Source organism: Mus caroli, chromosome 10 (genome assembly GCF_900094665.2).
Source record: "Mus caroli chromosome 10, CAROLI_EIJ_v1.1, whole genome shotgun sequence".
Lineage (NCBI taxonomy): Eukaryota > Metazoa > Chordata > Mammalia > Rodentia > Muridae > Mus > Mus caroli.
In genome coordinates this window covers 43,228,692-43,240,594 of record NC_034579.1, presented here as the reverse complement: position 1 = coordinate 43,240,594, position 11,903 = coordinate 43,228,692, and positions in this window count along the sequence as shown.

Here is an 11,903-nt window from a genome sequence, read left to right as displayed (position 1 = left end):
TGAGCTTTACTAAAGTGTCTTTAATGAATGTGGCTGCCCTTGCATTTGGAGCATAGATATTCAGAATTGATAGTTCCTCTTGGAGGATTTTATCTTTGATGAGTATGAAGCTTCACTCCTTGTCTTTTTTGATAACTTTGGGTTGGAAGTTGATTTTATTCAATATTAGAATGACTACTCCAGCTTGTTTTTTCAGACCATTTGCTTGGAAAATAGTTTTCCAGTCTTTTACTCTGAGGTAGTGTCTGTCTTTTTCCCTGAGATGGGTTTCCAGTAAGCAACAGAGTGTTGGGTCCTGTTTGTGTAGCCAGTCTGTTAGTCTATGTCTTTTTATCAGGGAATTGAGTCCATTGATATTAAGAGATATTAAGAAAAAGTAATTGTTGCTTCCTTTTATTTTTGTTGTTAGAGTTAGAATTCTGTTCTTGTGGCTGTCTTCTTTTTTGTTTGTTGAGGGATTACTTTCTTGCTTTTTCTANNGCGTGATTTCTGTCCTTGTATTGTTTTTTTTTTTTTTTTCTGTTATTATCCTTTGAAAGGCTGGATTCATGGAAAGATAATGTGTGAATTTGGTTTTGTCATGGATTACTTTTGTTTCTCCATCTATGGTAATTGAGAGTTTGGCTGGGTATTGTAGCCTGGGTTGGAATTTGTATTCTCTTAGTGTCTGTATAACATCTGTCCAGGCTCTTCTGGCTTTCATAGTCTCTGGTGAAAAAACTGGTGTAATTCTGATAGGCCGGCCTTTATATGTTACTTGACCTTTCTCCNTTACTGCTTTTAGTATTCTCTCTTTACTTAGTGCTTTTGTTGTTCTGATTATTATGTGTCGTGTGGAATTTCTTTTCTGGTCCAGTCTATTTGGAGTTCTGTAGGCTTCTTGTATGATCATGGGCATGTCNTTCTTTAGGTTTGGGAAGTTTTCTTCTATAATTTTGTTGAAGATATTTGCTGGTACTTTAAGTTGAAAATCTTCATTCTCATCTACTCCTATTATCTGTAGGTTTGGTCTTCTCATTGTGTCCTGGATTTCCTGGATGTTTTGAGTTAGGATCTTTTTGAANTTTGCATTTTCTTTGATTGTTGTGCCAATGTTCTCTATGGAATCTTCTGCACCTGAGATTCTCTCTTCCATCTCTTGTATTCTGTTGCTGATGCTCACATCTATGGTTCCAGATTTCTTTCCTAAGTTTTCTATCTCCAGCATTGCCTCGCTTTGGGTTTTCTTTATTGTGTTTACTTCCCTTTTTAGGTCTTGATGGTTTTATTCAATTCCATCACCTGTTTGGTCNTGTTTTNCTGCAATTCTTTAANGGATTTTTGTGCTTCCTCTTTAAGGTCTTCTACCTGTTTAGCTGTGTTCTCCTGTATTTCTTTAAGTGAGTTATTAAAGTTCCTCTTGATGTCCTCTACCATCATCATGAGATATGCTTTTAAATCTGGGTCTAGCTTTTCAGGTGTGTTGAATTGCCCAGGACTAGTTGAGGTGGGAGTGCTGGGTTCTGATGATGGTGAGTGGTCTTGATTTCTATTAGTAGGATTCTTAGGTTTGCCTTTCTTCATCTGGTAATCTCTGGAGCTAATTATTATAGTTGTCTCTGGTTAGAGCTTGTTCCTCAGGCGATTATGTTAGCCTCTATCAGCAGACCTGGGAGACTAACTCGCTCCTTAGTTTCAGTGGTCAGAGTACTCTCTGCAGGCAAGCTCTCATCTTGCAGGGAAGGTGCCCAGATATCTGGTGTTCAAACCTGCCTCCTGGCAGAAGTTGTGTTCCACTCACCAGAGGTCTTAAGATCCCATGGAGGGTCCTGTGGGGACCTTGGGAGTGTCCAGAAACTCTGCGGGCAAGGATCCCTGGTACTGGTGTGGACCAGAAGGGACTTGTGACCCTGATTAGGCCTGGTTTTTTGCTTCCCTAATTAATGCAGTCTCAGGTCATGTGTGATTGGATTGGAGCAGACTCTGTGTTCCACTCACCAGAGGTCTTAAGATCCTGTGGGTGATCTTGTGGGGGTCCTTGCAGGTGTCTGGAAGCTCCGCTGGCAACAAACCCTGGTGCTGGTGTGGACAGGAAGGGACTTGTGCCCCTGATCAGGCCGGGTTTTCTGCTTCCATAATTAATGCAGTCTTAGGTCCTGCAAGATTGGATTGGAGCAGACTCTGTTCCACTCACCAGAGGTCTTAAGATCCTGTGGGGGATCCCGTGAGGGTTCTTGCAGTTGTCTAGAAACTCTGCCGGCAACAAACCCTGGTGCTGGTGTGGACAGGAAGTGACTTGTGCCCCTGATCAGGCCGGGTTTTCTGCTTCCATAATTAATGCAGTCTCAGGTCCCACGAGATTGGATTGGAGCAGACTCTGTGTTCCACTCACCAGAGGTCTTAAGATCCCGTGGGGGATTGTGTGGGGGTCCTTGAGGGGGTCCTCTGGACTTGTGATCATGTTCCAGAGCTTTAAGGTATGCTGTCAAGCTACAATTGTATGCTCTGTCTAGTTTCTTTCTGGCAGCACTCAGAGCTATGAGTTTTCTTCTTATGTCTGCTTTAATTGTGTCCCATCAGTTTGGGTATGTTGTGGATTCATTTTCATTAAACTGTAAAATGTCTTTATTCTGTTTCTTGATTTCTTTTTGACCAAGTTATCATTGAGTAGAATGCTGTTCAGTTTCTACATGAATGTTGGCTTTTTATTTATGTTGTTATTATGTTTTTATTTATGTTGTTATTGAAGATCATCCTTAGTCCGTGGTGATCTGATTGGATGCATGGGATTAATTAAAATTTTTGTATCTGTTGAGGCCTGTTTTGTGACCGATTATATGTTCAATTTTGGAGAAGGTTCCATGAGATTCTGAGAAGAAGGTATATCCTTTTGTTTTAGGATAAAATGTTCTGTAGATATATGTTAAATTCATTTGTTTCATAACTTCTGCTAGTTTCAATGTGTCTCTGTTTAGTTTCTGTTTCCAGGATCTGTTCATTGATGAGAGTGGGGTGTTGAAGTCTCCCACTATTATAGTACGATGTGCAATATGTGCTTTGAGTTTTACTGTAGTTCCTTTATTTAATGTGGATGCCCTTGCATTTGGAGCATAGATATTCAGAATTGAGAGTTCATCTTAGAGGATTTTACCTCTGATGAGTATGAAGTACCCCTCCTTGTCTTTTTTTGTGAACTTTGGACTGGAAGTTGATTTTATTTGATATTTGTATGGCTACTCCAGCTTGTTTCTTTGGTCTATTTGCTTAGAAAATTGTTTTCAAGCCTTTTACTCTGAGATAGTGTCTGTCTATATCCCTGAGGTGGGTTTCTTCTATGGAGCAAAATTTTGATTCCTGTTTATGTAGCCAGTCTATGCCTTTTTATTGGGGAATTGAGTACATTGATATTAACAGATATTAAGGAAAGTAATTGTTGCTCCCTGTTCTTTTTGTGGTTAGAGTTGGCATTCTTTTCTTGCGGCTGCCTTCTTTTAGGTTTGTTGAAGGATTACTTTCTTGTTTTTCCTAGGGTGTAATTTCCCTCCTTGTGTTGGAGTTTTTCCTTTATTATCCTTTGAAGGATTGGAGTTGTGGAAATATATTGTGTGAATTTGAATTTGTCATGGAATAGTTCGTTTTCTCCATCTATGGTAGTTGAGATTTTTGCTGTGTATATTAGCCTGGGCTGGCATTTGTGTTCTCTTAGGGTCTGTATAACATCTGTCCAGGATCTTCTGGCTTTCATAGTTTCTGGTGAGAAGTGTGGTGTAATTCTAATAAGTCTGCTTTTATTTGTTACTTGACCTTTTTTTCCTTACTGTTTTTAATATTCTGTCTTTATCTAGTGCCTTTGTTGTTCTGATTATTATGTGTCGGAAGGAATTTCTTTTCTGGTCCAGTCTATTTGGATTTCTGTTGGCTTCTTTTCTGTTCCTGGGCATTACTTTCTTTAGCTTAGGGAAGTTTTCTTCTATAATTTTGTTGAAGATACTTACTGGCCCTTTAAGTTGAATATCTTCAGTCTCATCTATGCCTATTATCCTTAGGTTTGGACTTCTCTTTGTGTCCTGGATTTCCTGGATGTTTTGAGTTAGGATCTTTTTGAAGTTTGCATTTTATTTTATTGTGTTCATGTTTTTTAAGGAATCTTGTGCACCTAGATTCTCTCTTCCATCGCTTATATTCTGTTGCTAATAGTTCTTGATTTCTTTCTTAAGTTTTCTATTTCCAGAGTTGTCTCCATTTCAGTTTTCTGTATTGTTTCTACTTCCATTTTTAGTTCTTGGGTGGTTTTGTTCAATTCTATCACCTGTGTGGTTGTGTTTTCCTGTTATTCTTTTAGGGATTTTTGTGCTTCCTCTGTAAGGACTTCTACCTGTTTAGCAGTGTTTTCCTCTATTTCTTTAAGTGAGTTATTAATGCCCTTCTTAAAATCCTCTACCAGCATCATGAGATATGATTTTAAATCTGAATCTTGCTTTTTGGGCGAGTTGGGATATTCAGGACTCCCTGTGGTGGGCATACTGGGTTCTGATGATGCTGAGTAGTCTTGATTTCTGTTAGTAAGATTCTAACATTTGCCATTTGCCATCTGGTAATCTCTGGTGTTATATGTTCTAGCTGTCTCTGGCTAGAGGTTGATCCTTCTGTGATTCTGCTAGCCTCTGTCAGCACTCTTGGGAATCTAACTCTCTCCTGAATACCAATGGTCAGAGCACTCCCTGCATGCAAGATCTCCGTTTGCAGGGAAGTTGCACTGATGTCTGGAGCTCAGATCCACCTCTTGACTGAAGATCAAGACCTTAAGAGACCCTGTCCATAAAGCTCTGTTGCTTCTGCAGCCCACACAATCTACTGTGTGGACTGGTCTCTGGGAGAACCAAGATACAAGATGGGGCTCTCATCTGAGTCTCAGAGCCCTTCCTTGAGGCTGACTCTCCTCTGTCATTGAAGGTGCCGCGAGGTCTGGGTATCAGCTCTGCCCCCTGGGTGAGGATGAATGCCGGAAGGCACCCTGGCCAAGAAGCGTTGTTGCTTCTGTGGCCTGTGTGCTGTTCTGTGCAGACTGGTCTCTGAGAGACCCATGATACAAGATGGCACTCTCACCTGAGTTCTGGGTCCAGAGCCCTCTCTGGAGGCCAACTCTCCTCAGTGATCCTAAGATCCTGGTTGTGTTAAGGTGCCTGTGGCATGGAGAATCATCTGAGGACAGTGGGACCATCTGCTAAGTTCATGCCCAAGGTGGCTGGTGCTGACCTGAACAAACCCCAGCTGCTGGTGGGGCAGGTTTCCTTTGTCCTTGTTCCTGCTGGCACAAGCCCCTCCCAATTGTTTGGAACAGATGTTGTGTTTCACTCACCAGTGATCCCAAGATCCTGGTTGTAGTAGGGCACCTGTGGTGTGGAGAGTCCCCTGCCAGACCGTGAGACTTTCTGCTGAGTTCGTGTTCAAAGTGGCATGGGGCTGATGCCACCCAGAAAGAACCCATGTCCTCATTCTTAATAGATGAGTAGTATTCCAGTGTGTAAATGAAGCACATTTTCTGTACCCGTTCTTCTGTTGTGGGATATTTGGGTTGTTTCCAACGTCTGACTGTTACAAATAAGTCTGTTATGAACATGGAGAAGCATTTGTCCTTGTGGTATGGTGGGGCCCTTTTTGAGTATATGCACAGTAGTGGTATAGTTTCGTCTTCAGGTAGAACTATTTCCAATTTTCTGAGGAACTGCCAGATTGAATTCCAGAGTGTTTATATCAGTTTGCAATCCCACCAGGAATGAAGTGTTTCTCTTTCTCCACATCCTTACTAGCATGTGCTGTTACTTGAGTTTTTTATTTTACCCATTCTGATTGGTGTGAGGTGAAATCCCAAGGTCATTTTTATTTGCATTTCTTTGATCTTTGAACTTTTCTTTCCGTGTTTCTTGGCCATTCAAGATTCTTCTGTTGTGAATTCTTTCTTTAGCTCTGTATCCTATTTTTTAATTGGATTATATGGGTTTCAGGAGGTTCATCTTTGAGTTCTTTATACATTTTGGATATTAGCTCTGTGTCAAATTTAGATTTAATGACGATTTTTCTCCCAATCTGTAGGTTGCTGATTTGCCCTACTGATGGTATCCTTTGCCATACAGAAGCTTTTTAGTATCTTGATGTCCCATTTATCAATTATTTCATCATTTGACTGAATATTATTCTGTTCAGGAAGTTGCCCTGTGCCAATGAGTTTAATATCAAATATGATGGACAGAAACTAGAAGTGACTCATGAGCATGGTTGAACTTTCCATCTTATAAGGTCTTCTTCTATTTCTTTCTTGAGAGTTTGAAGTTCTTGTCATAGGGATCTTTCATTGTTTGGTAGAGTTACACCAAGGTATTTTATACTACTTGTGGCTATTGTAAAGGGTGTTTTTTCTCTAATTTCTTTCTCAGCCTGTTTATAATTTATATAAAGGAAGTCTATTAATTTGTTTGAGTTAATTTTATATCCTGTCACTTTGCTGATTATTTTTTAACAGCTGTACACATTCTCTTGTTAAATTTTGGGTATCAGTTATGTTACTATCATATCATCTGTAAATAGTGATATTTTTATGTCTTCCTTTCCAATTTATATCCCCTTGAAATTCTTTTGTTGTCTAATTGCTTTAGCTAGAACTTCAAGTACTATAGTGAATAGATAGGGCAAAGGGCGGCAACAATATCTTGTCCCTGACCTCAAGCTATTTCACAGAGCAATAGTATTTAAAAGCAAACATATGTTATTGATACAGAGACAGACAGTTCAATCAATGGAATAGAATCAAACACCCAAAAATAACCCCATATACCTATGAATACTTGATCTTTGACAATGAATCCAAAAGTACACAGTGGGCCAAAGAAATAATCTTCTATAATGGTGGTGGTCTAACTGGACATCTGTATGTAGGAGAATGAAAATAGATCCATATATATCACCTTTCACAAAGCTCAAGTCCAAGTGATCAAGGATCTCAACATAAAACCATACACACTGAATCTAATAACAAAAGAAGTGGGAAAGAGCTTCAAGCTTATTATAAAATCATTTCAAGAAAAAAAATTAAATAAATAACATGGAGAAATAGAGAAAATACTTGTGATGCAAGGAAAAAGTAGAAATACATAAAATATTATAAATAAATGCTTAATATGACATAAGATAATGAGAGATTAGCATGGCATAGAAGACAAATAGCTGTTGTTAAGGTATCTATGGATTCCTCAACAGGTGGAGTGGGAACTTGCCCCAACTGTAATCAACCAAACGGAAATCTGGAAGTATGGATGAAATGGACAATTTTGTAGTCACATACCAGTTGCCAAAGTAAATACAGGAGCAAATAAATCATCTAAAAAGTCCCATAACCCCTAAAGGAATACCAACCGTCATTAATAATCTACCAACCAAAAAAAAGCTGAGGACCAGATGGATTTAGTGGAGAATTCCATCAGACCTTTAAAGAAAATCTAATACTATTACTCTTCAAACTATTCCACAAAATAGAAACAGAAGGAACATTACCCATTTCATTCTATGAAGCCACAGTTATGCTAATACCTAAACCACAATAGGACCCAACAAAAGAAGAGAACTTCAAAAAAATCTACCTTAGGAACATTGATGCAAAAATACTCAATAAAATTCTTGCCAACCAAATCCAAAAACACATCAAAATGATCATTCACCATGATGAAGTAGGATTCATTCCAGGGATGCAGGGATGGCTCAATATACAGAAATCCATCTACTTAATCCACTACATAAACAAATTTAAAGAAAACATCACATGATCATTTCATTAGATGCTGAAAAGGCATTTGACAAAATTCAGCATCCCTTCTTATTAAAAGACTTGGAAAGATAAGAAATTCAAGGTCCATATCTAAACATAGTAAAAGCAATATACAGCAAACTTGGACCCAATCTCAAACTGAATGGAGAGAAACTTGAAGCAATCCCACCAAAATCAGGGACTGGACAAAGCCACTCTCTCCCTACCTATTCAGTATAGTACATGAAGTTCTAGCTAGAACAATTAGACAACAAAAGTAGGGGCAAAGGGATACAAATTGGAAAGGAAGAAGTCAAAATAACACTATTTGCAGATGATATGATCATATATTTAAGTGACTCCAAATATTCCACTAGAGAAATCCTTAAGCTGATAAACAACTTCAGCAAAGTGCCTGGTTATAAAATTAACACAAATCAGTAGCTGTACTCTACTCAAAGGATAAACAGGCTGAGAAATAAATTAGGGAAACAACATACAATAGTCACAAATAATATAATATACCTTGGTGTGACTCTAACCAAGCAAGTAAAAGATCTGTATGATAAGAACTTCAAGTCTCAAAAAAAAAAAGTCGAAGATCTTAGAAGATGAATAGCTCTCCTATGCTCATGGATTGGCAGGATTAATATAGTAAAAATGGCCATCCTGCTGAAAGCATTCTACAGATTCAATGAAATCCTCATCAAAATTCCAAATCAATTCTTCATAGAGTTAGAAAGAGCAATTTGCAAATTCATTCGGAATAACAAAAAAACAAGATAGAAAGAAAACTATTTTCAACAATAAAAGAACTTCTGGGGAACTATTCCTGGTCTCAAGCTGTATTACAGAGTAATAGTGAAAAAAAAAAACTATATGTTATTGGTACAGAGACAGGCAGCAAGAGCAAGGAAATAAAATTTATGATCCAGAAATGAATCCACACCCATATAGTCACTTAATATTTGATAAAGGAGCTAAAACCATCCAGTGAAAAAAAGACAGCATTTTTAACAAATGGTGCTGGTTCAACTAGTGGTCAGCATGTAGATATATGCAAATCAACCCATTCCTTACTCCTTGTACAAAGCACAAATTCAAGTGGAACAAGGACCTCCACATAAAACCAAATATACTGAGACTTATAGAAGAGAAAGTGGGTAAGATTCTTGAATGCATCAGCACAGGGGAAAATATCTAGTGGTCCAAGCTTGAAGATCAACTCTTGACATATGGCATCTCATAAAATTCAAAAGCTTCTCTAAGGCAAAGGACACTGTCATCAGGACAAAAAGGTAGCCTACATACTGCGAAAAGAACTTTAGCATCCTACATCCTATAGAGGGCTAATATTCAATATATATAAGGAACTCAAGAAGTTAGACTCAAGAAAATCTAACAACCCTATTAAAATGGGGTACAGAGAAAAAAAATATCTTCAACTGAGAAATAACAAATGGCCAAGAAGTATCTAAAGAAATGTTCAACATCCTTAATCATCAGGGAAATGCAATTCAAAACAACCCTGAGATCCCATGTCACAATAGAAAAAAATGGCTAAAATTCAAAACAGGTGACAAGAGATCCAGGTGAGGATGTGGAGACAGAGGAACACTTCTTTGCAGGTGGGATTGCAAGTTGGTACAACTACTGGAGAAATAAATTTGGTGGTTCCTCGGAAAATTGGACATAGTATTACTTGACCTCCTTGCTATACCAATCCTAGAAATACACCTAGAACATGTTCCCAAATGTAATAAGGACACATGCTCTACTATGTTCATAGCAGCCTGATTTATAATAGTCAGAAGCTGGAAAGAACACAGATGACATTCAACAGAGGAATGAATACAGAAAATGTGATACATTTATACAATGGATTAATACTCAGCTATGAAAATGATAAATTCATGAAATTCTTAGGCAAATGTATAGAACTAATAAATATCATCCTGAGTGAGGTATCCCAATCACAAAAGATCACACATAGTTTGCACTCACTGATAAATGGATATTAGCCCAAGTGATGCAAATAACCAAGATGCAATTCACAAACCATGAAGCTCAAGAAGAAGGAAGAGCAAAGTGTGGGTGCTTCAGTTTTTCTTAGAAGGAGCACAAAATACTCACAGGCAATAAAGTGTAGACCAGAGATAGAAGGAAAGGCCATCTAGAGACTGTCTGTCCCACAAGACTCATCCCATATATGGTTACCAAACCCAGTCACTATTGTGAATGCCATGAAGTGCATGCTGAAATGAGCTTGATATAACTGTCTCCTGAGAGGCCCTGCCAGAGTCTTACAAATATAGAGACTGCTCACAGCCAACCATTGAATGGAGCACGGGGTCCCCAATAGAGGAGTGAGTGAAAGGTCCAAAGGAGTTGAAGGGGATTACAACCCCACAGGAGAACAACAATATGAACCAACCAATCCCCTAAGAGCTCCCAGGGATTAAGCCATCAACAAATGAGTACGCATTGCTCCAGCTGCATACATTGCAGAGGATGGCCTTGTCATGTTCCAATGGGAGGAGAGGTCCTTGATACTATGAAGGCTTGATAGATGCCTCTGTGTAAGGGCACTGAGGGTGGGGAGGTGGGAGTGGATTGGTAGGTGGAGGAATACCCTCATAGAAGCAGGAGCAGGGAGCATGGGATAAAGGATGTCATGACGGGCGGGTGGGGGGGTGGAACTAGGAAAGGGGATAAGATTTGAAATGTAAATAAAAAAATATCCAAAAAATTGTAACTGAATATATATTATAATACAAAAAACACAAAAATATAAACAATAATATCTATATATATCATTTCCATTCTTTTAAATTTTATTGAAATCTATGAAAAGTGGATTTTTCATATATTATACAACAATCATCTAATACAGTTTTCTTAAATGCATTTGGTAATAATTACTTACAAATTAGGAAAATAATTTCTCAAAATCTGGTCTCTGAATACCCTTAAAATTACTGCTTAAAAATTTGAAGGTAATCTGGCAGGGATTTCTATCAGCCAATTCATAAGCATGGGTTTCTTCTCTTTGGCTAGGTGAGTGTCTCCGTTTTTTTACGTCTCAACATCTATGGAAACTGAGCACTGAGTAGAAGAGAGCAATATTCTTTTTTTTATTAGATATTTTCTTTACTTACATTTCAACTGTTATCCCTTTCCTACCCCTCCATTAAGCACCCTATCTAATCCCTCCTTCCCCTGCTCCTATGAGGGTATTCCCCCAACCACCCACCCACTCCCACCTCCCTGCCCTCACATTCACCAACAATGGGGCATTGAGCCTTCACAGGACCAAGGGTCTCTTCTCCTTTGATGACTGACAAGGCCATCCTCTGCTATATATGCGGCTGGAGTCATGGGTCCCTAAATGTGTAGTTTTTGGTTGGTATTTTAGTCTCTGGGAACTCTGGGGGAAATGGGTGGTTGATATTGTTACTCTTCCTATGGGGTTGTAAACCCTTTCAGCTCCTTCTGTGCCATCTAACCCAGATGTCCTTCAACAGAAGAATGGGTACAGAAAATGTTCTACATTTACAGTGGAGTACTACTCAGCTATTAAAAACAATGAATTCATGAAATTCTTAGGCAAATAGAACTAGAAAATATCATGGAATGCACTCACTGATAAGTGGATATTAGCCCAAAAGCTCAGAATATCCAAGATATCATTCACAGACCACATGAAGCTCAAGAAAAAGGAAGACAAAAGTGTGGATGCTTCGTTCCTTCTTAGAAGGGGGAACAAAATACTCATGTGAGCAAATAGAGAAACAAAGTGTGGAGCAAAGACTGAAGGAAAGGCTATCCAGAGACTGCCCCTCCTAGGGTCCCATTCCATACACTGTCACCAAACAAAGAAACTATTACGGATACCAAGAAGTGCATGCTAATAGGAGCCTGTTGTAGCTGTCTCTTGAGAGGCTTTGCCAGAGCCTGACAAATAAAGAGGTGGATACTCTCAGCCAACATTTGGACTGAGTACTGGGTTCCCAATGGAGGAGTTAGAGGGCAATCTTCTTCTTCTTCTTCTTCTTCTTCTTCTTCTTCTTCTTCTTCTTCTTCTTCTTCTTCTTCTTCTTCTTCTTCTTCTTCTTCTTCTTCTTCT